The following is an 11,366-nucleotide window of genomic DNA, read 5'->3' as shown; positions in this document are numbered from 1 at the left end:
TAGGTTGCGTTCAGATAGATATTTGTATAGATAGGTAGAGTTCAGATAGATATTTGTATAGATAGGTAGAGTTCAGATAGATATTTGTATAGATAGGTAGAGTTCAGATAGATATTTGTATAGATAGGTAGAGTTCAGATAGATATTTGTATAGATAGGTAGAGTTCAGATAGATATTTGTATAGATAGGTAGAGTTCAGATAGATATTTGTATAGATAGGTAGAGTTCAGATAGATATTTGTATAGATAGGTTGCGTTCAGATAGATATTTGTATAGATAGGTAGAGTTCAGATAGATATTTGTATAGATAGGTAGAGTTCAGATAGATATTTGTATAGATAGGTAGAGTTCAGATAGATATTTGTATAGATAGGTAGAGTTCAGATAGATATTTGTATAGATAGGTAGAGTTCAGATAGATATTTGTATAGATAGGTAGAGTTCAGATAGATATTTGTATAGATAGGTAGAGTTCAGATAGATATTTGTATAGATAGGTAGAGTTCAGATAGATATTTGTATAGATAGGTAGAGTTCAGATAGATTTGTATAAATAGGTAGAGTTCAGATTGATATTTGTATAGATAGGTAGAGTTCAGATAGATATTTGTATAGATAGGTAGAGTTCAGATAGATATTTGTATAGATAGGTAGAGTTCAGATAGATATTTGTATAGATGGGTAGCGTTCAGATAGATATTTGTATAGATAGGTAGAGTTCAGATAGATATTTGTATAGATATGTAGAGTTCAGATAGATATTTGTATAGATAGGTAGAGTTCAGATAGATTTGTATAGATAGGTAGAGTTCAGATAGATATTTGTATAGATAGGTAGAGTTCAGATAGATATTTGTATAGATAGGTAGAGTTCAGATAGATTTGTATAGATAGGTAGAGTTCAGATAGATATTTGTATAGATAGGTAGCGTTCAGATAGATATTTGTATAGATAGGTAGAGTTCAGATAGATATTTGTATAGATAGGTAGAGTTCAGATAGATATTTGTATAGATAGGTAGAGTTCAGATAGATATTTGTATAGATAGGTAGAGTTCAGATAGATATTTGTATAGATAGGTTGCGTTCAGATAGATATTTGTATAGATAGGTAGAGTTCAGATAGATATTTGTATAGATAGGTAGAGTTCAGATAGATATTTGTATAGATAGGTAGAGTTCAGATAGATATTTGTATAGATAGGTAGAGTTCAGATAGATATTTGTATAGATAGGTAGAGTTCAGATAGATATTTGTATAGATAGGTAGAGTTCAGATAGATATTTGTATAGATAGGTAGAGTTCAGATAGATATTTGTATAGATAGGTAGAGTTCAGATAGATATTTGTATAGATAGGTAGAGTTCAGATAGATTTGTATAAATAGGTAGAGTTCAGATTGATATTTGTATAGATAGGTAGAGTTCAGATAGATATTTGTATAGATAGGTAGAGTTCAGATAGATATTTGTATAGATAGGTAGAGTTCAGATAGATATTTGTATAGATAGGTAGAGTTCAGATAGATATTTGTATAGATAGGTAGAGTTCAGATAGATATTTGTATAGATAGGTAGAGTTCAGATAGATATTTGTATAGATAGGTAGAGTTCAGATAGATTTGTATAGATAGGTAGAGTTCAGATAGATATTTGTATAGATAGGTAGAGTTCAGATAGATATTTGTATAGATAGGTAGAGTTCAGATAGATTTGTATAGATAGGTAGAGTTCAGATAGATTTGTATAGATAGGTAGAGTTCAGATAGATATTTGTATAGATAGGTAGAGTTCAGATAGATATTTGTATAGATAGGTAGAGTTCAGATAGATATTTGTATAGATAGGTAGAGTTCAGATAGATATTTGTATAGATAGGTAGAGTTCAGATAGATATTTGTATAGATAGGTAGAGTTCAGATAGATTTGTATAGATAGGTAGAGTTCAGATAGATATTTGTATAGATAGGTAGCGTTCAGATAGATATTTGTATAGATAGGTAGAGTTCAGATAGATATTTGTATAGATATGTAGAGTTCAGATAGATATTTGTATAGATAGGTAGAGTTCAGATAGATTTGTATAGATAGGTAGAGTTCAGATAGATATTTGTATAGATAGGTAGAGTTCAGATAGATATTTGTATAGATAGGTAGAGTTCAGATAGATTTGTATAGATAGGTAGAGTTCAGATAGATATTTGTATAGATAGGTAGCGTTCAGATAGATATTTGTATAGATAGGTAGAGTTCAGATAGATATTTGTATAGATAGGTAGAGTTCAGATAGATTTGTATAGATAGGTAGAGTTCAGATAGATATTTGTATAGATAGGTTGCGTTCAGATAGATATTTGTATAGATAGGTAGAGTTCAGATAGATATTTGTATAGATAGGTAGAGTTCAGATAGATATTTGTATAGATAGGTAGAGTTCAGATAGATATTTGTATAGATAGGTAGAGTTCAGATAGATATTTGTATAGATAGGTAGAGTTCAGATAGATATTTGTATAGATAGGTAGAGTTCAGATAGATATTTGTATAGATAGGTAGAGTTCAGATAGATATTTGTATAGATAGGTTGCGTTCAGATAGATATTTGTATAGATAGGTAGAGTTCAGATAGATATTTGTATAGATAGGTAGAGTTCAGATAGATATTTGTATAGATAGGTAGAGTTCAGATAGATATTTGTATAGATAGGTAGAGTTCAGATAGATATTTGTATAGATAGGTAGAGTTCAGATAGATATTTGTATAGATAGGTAGAGTTCAGATAGATATTTGTATAGATAGGTAGAGTTCAGATAGATATTTGTATAGATAGGTAGAGTTCAGATAGATTTGTATAGATAGGTAGAGTTCAGATAGATATTTGTATAGATAGGTTGCGTTCAGATAGATATTTGTATAGATAGGTAGAGTTCAGATAGATATTTGTATAGATAGGTAGAGTTCAGATAGATATTTGTATAGATAGGTAGAGTTCAGATAGATATTTGTATAGATAGGTAGAGTTCAGATAGATATTTGTATAGATAGGTAGAGTTCAGATAGATATTTGTATAGATAGGTAGAGTTCAGATAGATATTTGTATAGATAGGTAGAGTTCAGATAGATATTTGTATAGATAGGTAGAGTTCAGATAGATATTTGTATAGATAGGTAGAGTTCAGATAGATTTGTATAAATAGGTAGAGTTCAGATTGATATTTGTATAGATAGGTAGAGTTCAGATAGATATTTGTATAGATAGGTAGAGTTCAGATAGATATTTGTATAGATAGGTAGAGTTCAGATAGATATTTGTATAGATAGGTAGAGTTCAGATAGATATTTGTATAGATAGGTAGAGTTCAGATAGATATTTGTATAGATAGGTAGAGTTCAGATAGATATTTGTATAGATAGGTAGAGTTCAGATAGATTTGTATAGATAGGTAGAGTTCAGATAGATATTTGTATAGATAGGTAGAGTTCAGATAGATATTTGTATAGATAGGTAGAGTTCAGATAGATTTGTATAGATAGGTAGAGTTCAGATAGATTTGTATAGATAGGTAGAGTTCAGATAGATATTTGTATAGATAGGTAGAGTTCAGATAGATATTTGTATAGATAGGTAGAGTTCAGATAGATATTTGTATAGATAGGTAGCGTTCAGATAGATATTTGTATAGATAGGTAGAGTTCAGATAGATATTTGTATAGATATGTAGAGTTCAGATAGATATTTGTATAGATAGGTAGAGTTCAGATAGATTTGTATAGATAGGTAGAGTTCAGATAGATATTTGTATAGATAGGTAGAGTTCAGATAGATATTTGTATAGATAGGTAGAGTTCAGATAGATTTGTATAGATAGGTAGAGTTCAGATAGATATTTGTATAGATAGGTAGCGTTCAGATAGATATTTGTATAGATAGGTAGAGTTCAGATAGATATTTGTATAGATAGGTAGAGTTCAGATAGATATTTGTATAGATAGGTAGAGTTCAGATAGATTTGTATAGATAGGTAGAGTTCAGATAGATATTTGTATAGATAGGTTGCGTTCAGATAGATATTTGTATAGATAGGTAGAGTTCAGATAGATATTTGTATAGATAGGTAGAGTTCAGATAGATATTTGTATAGATAGGTAGAGTTCAGATAGATATTTGTATAGATAGGTAGAGTTCAGATAGATATTTGTATAGATAGGTAGAGTTCAGATAGATATTTGTATAGATAGGTAGAGTTCAGATAGATATTTGTATAGATAGGTAGAGTTCAGATAGATATTTGTATAGATAGGTAGAGTTCAGATAGATATTTGTATAGATAGGTAGAGTTCAGATAGATTTGTATAAATAGGTAGAGTTCAGATTGATATTTGTATAGATAGGTAGAGTTCAGATAGATATTTGTATAGATAGGTAGAGTTCAGATAGATATTTGTATAGATAGGTAGAGTTCAGATAGATATTTGTATAGATGGGTAGCGTTCAGATAGATATTTGTATAGATAGGTAGAGTTCAGATAGATATTTGTATAGATATGTAGAGTTCAGATAGATATTTGTATAGATAGGTAGAGTTCAGATAGATTTGTATAGATAGGTAGAGTTCAGATAGATATTTGTATAGATAGGTAGAGTTCAGATAGATATTTGTATAGATAGGTAGAGTTCAGATAGATTTGTATAGATAGGTAGAGTTCAGATAGATATTTGTATAGATAGGTAGCGTTCAGATAGATATTTGTATAGATAGGTAGAGTTCAGATAGATATTTGTATAGATAGGTAGAGTTCAGATAGATATTTGTATAGATAGGTAGAGTTCAGATAGATATTTGTATAGATAGGTAGAGTTCAGATAGATTTGTATAGATAGGTAGAGTTCAGATAGATATTTGTATAGATAGGTTGCGTTCAGATAGATATTTGTATAGATAGGTAGAGTTCAGATAGATATTTGTATAGATAGGTAGAGTTCAGATAGATATTTGTATAGATAGGTAGAGTTCAGATAGATATTTGTATAGATAGGTAGAGTTCAGATAGATATTTGTATAGATAGGTAGAGTTCAGATAGATATTTGTATAGATAGGTAGAGTTCAGATAGATATTTGTATAGATAGGTAGAGTTCAGATAGATATTTGTATAGATAGGTTGCGTTCAGATAGATATTTGTATAGATAGGTAGAGTTCAGATAGATATTTGTATAGATAGGTAGAGTTCAGATAGATATTTGTATAGATAGGTAGAGTTCAGATAGATATTTGTATAGATAGGTAGAGTTCAGATAGATATTTGTATAGATAGGTAGAGTTCAGATAGATATTTGTATAGATAGGTAGAGTTCAGATAGATATTTGTATAGATAGGTAGAGTTCAGATAGATATTTGTATAGATAGGTAGAGTTCAGATAGATATTTGTATAGATAGGTAGAGTTCAGATAGATTTGTATAAATAGGTAGAGTTCAGATTGATATTTGTATAGATAGGTAGAGTTCAGATAGATATTTGTATAGATAGGTAGAGTTCAGATAGATATTTGTATAGATAGGTAGAGTTCAGATAGATATTTGTATAGATGGGTAGCGTTCAGATAGATATTTGTATAGATAGGTAGAGTTCAGATAGATATTTGTATAGATATGTAGAGTTCAGATAGATATTTGTATAGATAGGTAGAGTTCAGATAGATTTGTATAGATAGGTAGAGTTCAGATAGATATTTGTATAGATAGGTAGAGTTCAGATAGATATTTGTATAGATAGGTAGAGTTCAGATAGATTTGTATAGATAGGTAGAGTTCAGATAGATATTTGTATAGATAGGTAGCGTTCAGATAGATATTTGTATAGATAGGTAGAGTTCAGATAGATATTTGTATAGATAGGTAGAGTTCAGATAGATATTTGTATAGATAGGTAGAGTTCAGATAGATATTTGTATAGATAGGTAGAGTTCAGATAGATTTGTATAGATAGGTAGAGTTCAGATAGATATTTGTATAGATAGGTAGAGTTCAGATAGATATTTGTATAGATAGGTAGAGTTCAGATAGATATTTGTATAGATAGGTAGAGTTCAGATAGATATTTGTATAGATAGGTAGAGTTCAGATAGATTTGTATAGATAGGTAGAGTTCAGATAGATATTTGTATAGATAGGTTGCGTTCAGATAGATATTTGTATAGATAGGTAGAGTTCAGATAGATATTTGTATAGATAGGTAGAGTTCAGATAGATATTTGTATAGATAGGTAGAGTTCAGATAGATATTTGTATAGATAGGTAGAGTTCAGATAGATATTTGTATAGATAGGTAGAGTTCAGATAGATATTTGTATAGATAGGTAGAGTTCAGATAGATATTTGTATAGATAGGTAGAGTTCAGATAGATATTTGTATAGATAGGTAGAGTTCAGATAGATATTTGTATAGATAGGTAGAGTTCAGATAGATTTGTATAAATAGGTAGAGTTCAGATTGATATTTGTATAGATAGGTAGAGTTCAGATAGATATTTGTATAGATAGGTAGAGTTCAGATAGATATTTGTATAGATAGGTAGAGTTCAGATAGATATTTGTATAGATAGGTAGAGTTCAGATAGATATTTGTATAGATAGGTAGAGTTCAGATAGATATTTGTATAGATAGGTAGAGTTCAGATAGATATTTGTATAGATAGGTAGAGTTCAGATAGATTTGTATAGATAGGTAGAGTTCAGATAGATATTTGTATAGATAGGTAGAGTTCAGATAGATATTTGTATAGATAGGTAGAGTTCAGATAGATTTGTATAGATAGGTAGAGTTCAGATAGATTTGTATAGATAGGTAGAGTTCAGATAGATATTTGTATAGATAGGTAGAGTTCAGATAGATATTTGTATAGATAGGTAGAGTTCAGATAGATATTTGTATAGATAGGTAGAGTTCAGATAGATATTTGTATAGATAGGTAGAGTTCAGATAGATATTTGTATAGATAGGTAGAGTTCAGATAGATTTGTATAGATAGGTAGAGTTCAGATAGATATTTGTATAGATAGGTAGCGTTCAGATAGATATTTGTATAGATAGGTAGAGTTCAGATAGATATTTGTATAGATATGTAGAGTTCAGATAGATATTTGTATAGATAGGTAGAGTTCAGATAGATTTGTATAGATAGGTAGAGTTCAGATAGATATTTGTATAGATAGGTAGAGTTCAGATAGATATTTGTATAGATAGGTAGAGTTCAGATAGATTTGTATAGATAGGTAGAGTTCAGATAGATATTTGTATAGATAGGTAGCGTTCAGATAGATATTTGTATAGATAGGTAGAGTTCAGATAGATATTTGTATAGATAGGTAGAGTTCAGATAGATATTTGTATAGATAGGTAGAGTTCAGATAGATATTTGTATAGATAGGTAGAGTTCAGATAGATTTGTATAGATAGGTAGAGTTCAGATAGATATTTGTATAGATAGGTTGCGTTCAGATAGATATTTGTATAGATAGGTAGAGTTCAGATAGATATTTGTATAGATAGGTAGAGTTCAGATAGATATTTGTATAGATAGGTAGAGTTCAGATAGATATTTGTATAGATAGGTAGAGTTCAGATAGATATTTGTATAGATAGGTAGAGTTCAGATAGATATTTGTATAGATAGGTAGAGTTCAGATAGATATTTGTATAGATAGGTAGAGTTCAGATAGATATTTGTATAGATAGGTAGAGTTCAGATAGATATTTGTATAGATAGGTAGAGTTCAGATAGATTTGTATAAATAGGTAGAGTTCAGATTGATATTTGTATAGATAGGTAGAGTTCAGATAGATATTTGTATAGATAGGTAGAGTTCAGATAGATATTTGTATAGATAGGTAGAGTTCAGATAGATATTTGTATAGATAGGTAGAGTTCAGATAGATATTTGTATAGATAGGTAGAGTTCAGATAGATATTTGTATAGATAGGTAGAGTTCAGATAGATATTTGTATAGATAGGTAGAGTTCAGATAGATTTGTATAGATAGGTAGAGTTCAGATAGATATTTGTATAGATAGGTAGAGTTCAGATAGATATTTGTATAGATAGGTAGAGTTCAGATAGATTTGTATAGATAGGTAGAGTTCAGATAGATTTGTATAGATAGGTAGAGTTCAGATAGATATTTGTATAGATAGGTAGAGTTCAGATAGATATTTGTATAGATAGGTAGAGTTCAGATAGATATTTGTATAGATAGGTAGAGTTCAGATAGATATTTGTATAGATAGGTAGAGTTCAGATAGATATTTGTATAGATAGGTAGAGTTCAGATAGATTTGTATAGATAGGTAGAGTTCAGATAGATATTTGTATAGATAGGTAGCGTTCAGATAGATATTTGTATAGATAGGTAGAGTTCAGATAGATATTTGTATAGATATGTAGAGTTCAGATAGATATTTGTATAGATAGGTAGAGTTCAGATAGATTTGTATAGATAGGTAGAGTTCAGATAGATATTTGTATAGATAGGTAGAGTTCAGATAGATATTTGTATAGATAGGTAGAGTTCAGATAGATTTGTATAGATAGGTAGAGTTCAGATAGATATTTGTATAGATAGGTAGCGTTCAGATAGATATTTGTATAGATAGGTAGAGTTCAGATAGATATTTGTATAGATAGGTAGAGTTCAGATAGATTTGTATAGATAGGTAGAGTTCAGATAGATATTTGTATAGATAGGTTGCGTTCAGATAGATATTTGTATAGATAGGTAGAGTTCAGATAGATATTTGTATAGATAGGTAGAGTTCAGATAGATATTTGTATAGATAGGTAGAGTTCAGATAGATATTTGTATAGATAGGTAGAGTTCAGATAGATATTTGTATAGATAGGTAGAGTTCAGATAGATATTTGTATAGATAGGTAGAGTTCAGATAGATATTTGTATAGATAGGTAGAGTTCAGATAGATATTTGTATAGATAGGTTGCGTTCAGATAGATATTTGTATAGATAGGTAGAGTTCAGATAGATATTTGTATAGATAGGTAGAGTTCAGATAGATATTTGTATAGATAGGTAGAGTTCAGATAGATATTTGTATAGATAGGTAGAGTTCAGATAGATATTTGTATAGATAGGTAGAGTTCAGATAGATATTTGTATAGATAGGTAGAGTTCAGATAGATATTTGTATAGATAGGTAGAGTTCAGATAGATATTTGTATAGATAGGTAGAGTTCAGATAGATTTGTATAGATAGGTAGAGTTCAGATAGATATTTGTATAGATAGGTTGCGTTCAGATAGATATTTGTATAGATAGGTAGAGTTCAGATAGATATTTGTATAGATAGGTAGAGTTCAGATAGATATTTGTATAGATAGGTAGAGTTCAGATAGATATTTGTATAGATAGGTAGAGTTCAGATAGATATTTGTATAGATAGGTAGAGTTCAGATAGATATTTGTATAGATAGGTAGAGTTCAGATAGATATTTGTATAGATAGGTAGAGTTCAGATAGATATTTGTATAGATAGGTAGAGTTCAGATAGATATTTGTATAGATAGGTAGAGTTCAGATAGATTTGTATAAATAGGTAGAGTTCAGATTGATATTTGTATAGATAGGTAGAGTTCAGATAGATATTTGTATAGATAGGTAGAGTTCAGATAGATATTTGTATAGATAGGTAGAGTTCAGATAGATATTTGTATAGATAGGTAGAGTTCAGATAGATATTTGTATAGATAGGTAGAGTTCAGATAGATATTTGTATAGATAGGTAGAGTTCAGATAGATATTTGTATAGATAGGTAGAGTTCAGATAGATTTGTATAGATAGGTAGAGTTCAGATAGATATTTGTATAGATAGGTAGAGTTCAGATAGATATTTGTATAGATAGGTAGAGTTCAGATAGATTTGTATAGATAGGTAGAGTTCAGATAGATTTGTATAGATAGGTAGAGTTCAGATAGATATTTGTATAGATAGGTAGAGTTCAGATAGATATTTGTATAGATAGGTAGAGTTCAGATAGATATTTGTATAGATAGGTAGCGTTCAGATAGATATTTGTATAGATAGGTAGAGTTCAGATAGATATTTGTATAGATATGTAGAGTTCAGATAGATATTTGTATAGATAGGTAGAGTTCAGATAGATTTGTATAGATAGGTAGAGTTCAGATAGATATTTGTATAGATAGGTAGAGTTCAGATAGATATTTGTATAGATAGGTAGAGTTCAGATAGATTTGTATAGATAGGTAGAGTTCAGATAGATATTTGTATAGATAGGTAGCGTTCAGATAGATATTTGTATAGATAGGTAGAGTTCAGATAGATATTTGTATAGATAGGTAGAGTTCAGATAGATATTTGTATAGATAGGTAGAGTTCAGATAGATTTGTATAGATAGGTAGAGTTCAGATAGATATTTGTATAGATAGGTTGCGTTCAGATAGATATTTGTATAGATAGGTAGAGTTCAGATAGATATTTGTATAGATAGGTAGAGTTCAGATAGATATTTGTATAGATAGGTAGAGTTCAGATAGATATTTGTATAGATAGGTAGAGTTCAGATAGATATTTGTATAGATAGGTAGAGTTCAGATAGATATTTGTATAGATAGGTAGAGTTCAGATAGATATTTGTATAGATAGGTAGAGTTCAGATAGATATTTGTATAGATAGGTAGAGTTCAGATAGATATTTGTATAGATAGGTAGAGTTCAGATAGATTTGTATAAATAGGTAGAGTTCAGATTGATATTTGTATAGATAGGTAGAGTTCAGATAGATATTTGTATAGATAGGTAGAGTTCAGATAGATATTTGTATAGATAGGTAGAGTTCAGATAGATATTTGTATAGATGGGTAGCGTTCAGATAGATATTTGTATAGATAGGTAGAGTTCAGATAGATATTTGTATAGATATGTAGAGTTCAGATAGATATTTGTATAGATAGGTAGAGTTCAGATAGATTTGTATAGATAGGTAGAGTTCAGATAGATATTTGTATAGATAGGTAGAGTTCAGATAGATATTTGTATAGATAGGTAGAGTTCAGATAGATTTGTATAGATAGGTAGAGTTCAGATAGATATTTGTATAGATAGGTAGCGTTCAGATAGATATTTGTATAGATAGGTAGAGTTCAGATAGATATTTGTATAGATAGGTAGAGTTCAGATAGATATTTGTATAGATAGGTAGAGTTCAGATAGATATTTGTATAGATAGGTAGAGTTCAGATAGATTTGTATAGATAGGTAGAGTTCAGATAGATATTTGTATAGATAGGTTGCGTTCAGATAGATATTTGTATAGATAGGTAGA

Source organism: Physella acuta, unplaced genomic scaffold, assembly GCF_028476545.2.
Source record: "Physella acuta isolate Inbredline_101_S28 unplaced genomic scaffold, ASM2847654v3 ptg000491l, whole genome shotgun sequence".
NCBI classification, from domain to species: Eukaryota; Metazoa; Mollusca; class Gastropoda; family Physidae; genus Physella; species Physella acuta.
The sequence above is the reverse complement of the archived record's forward strand: the minus strand, read 5'-3'. Positions refer to the sequence as shown.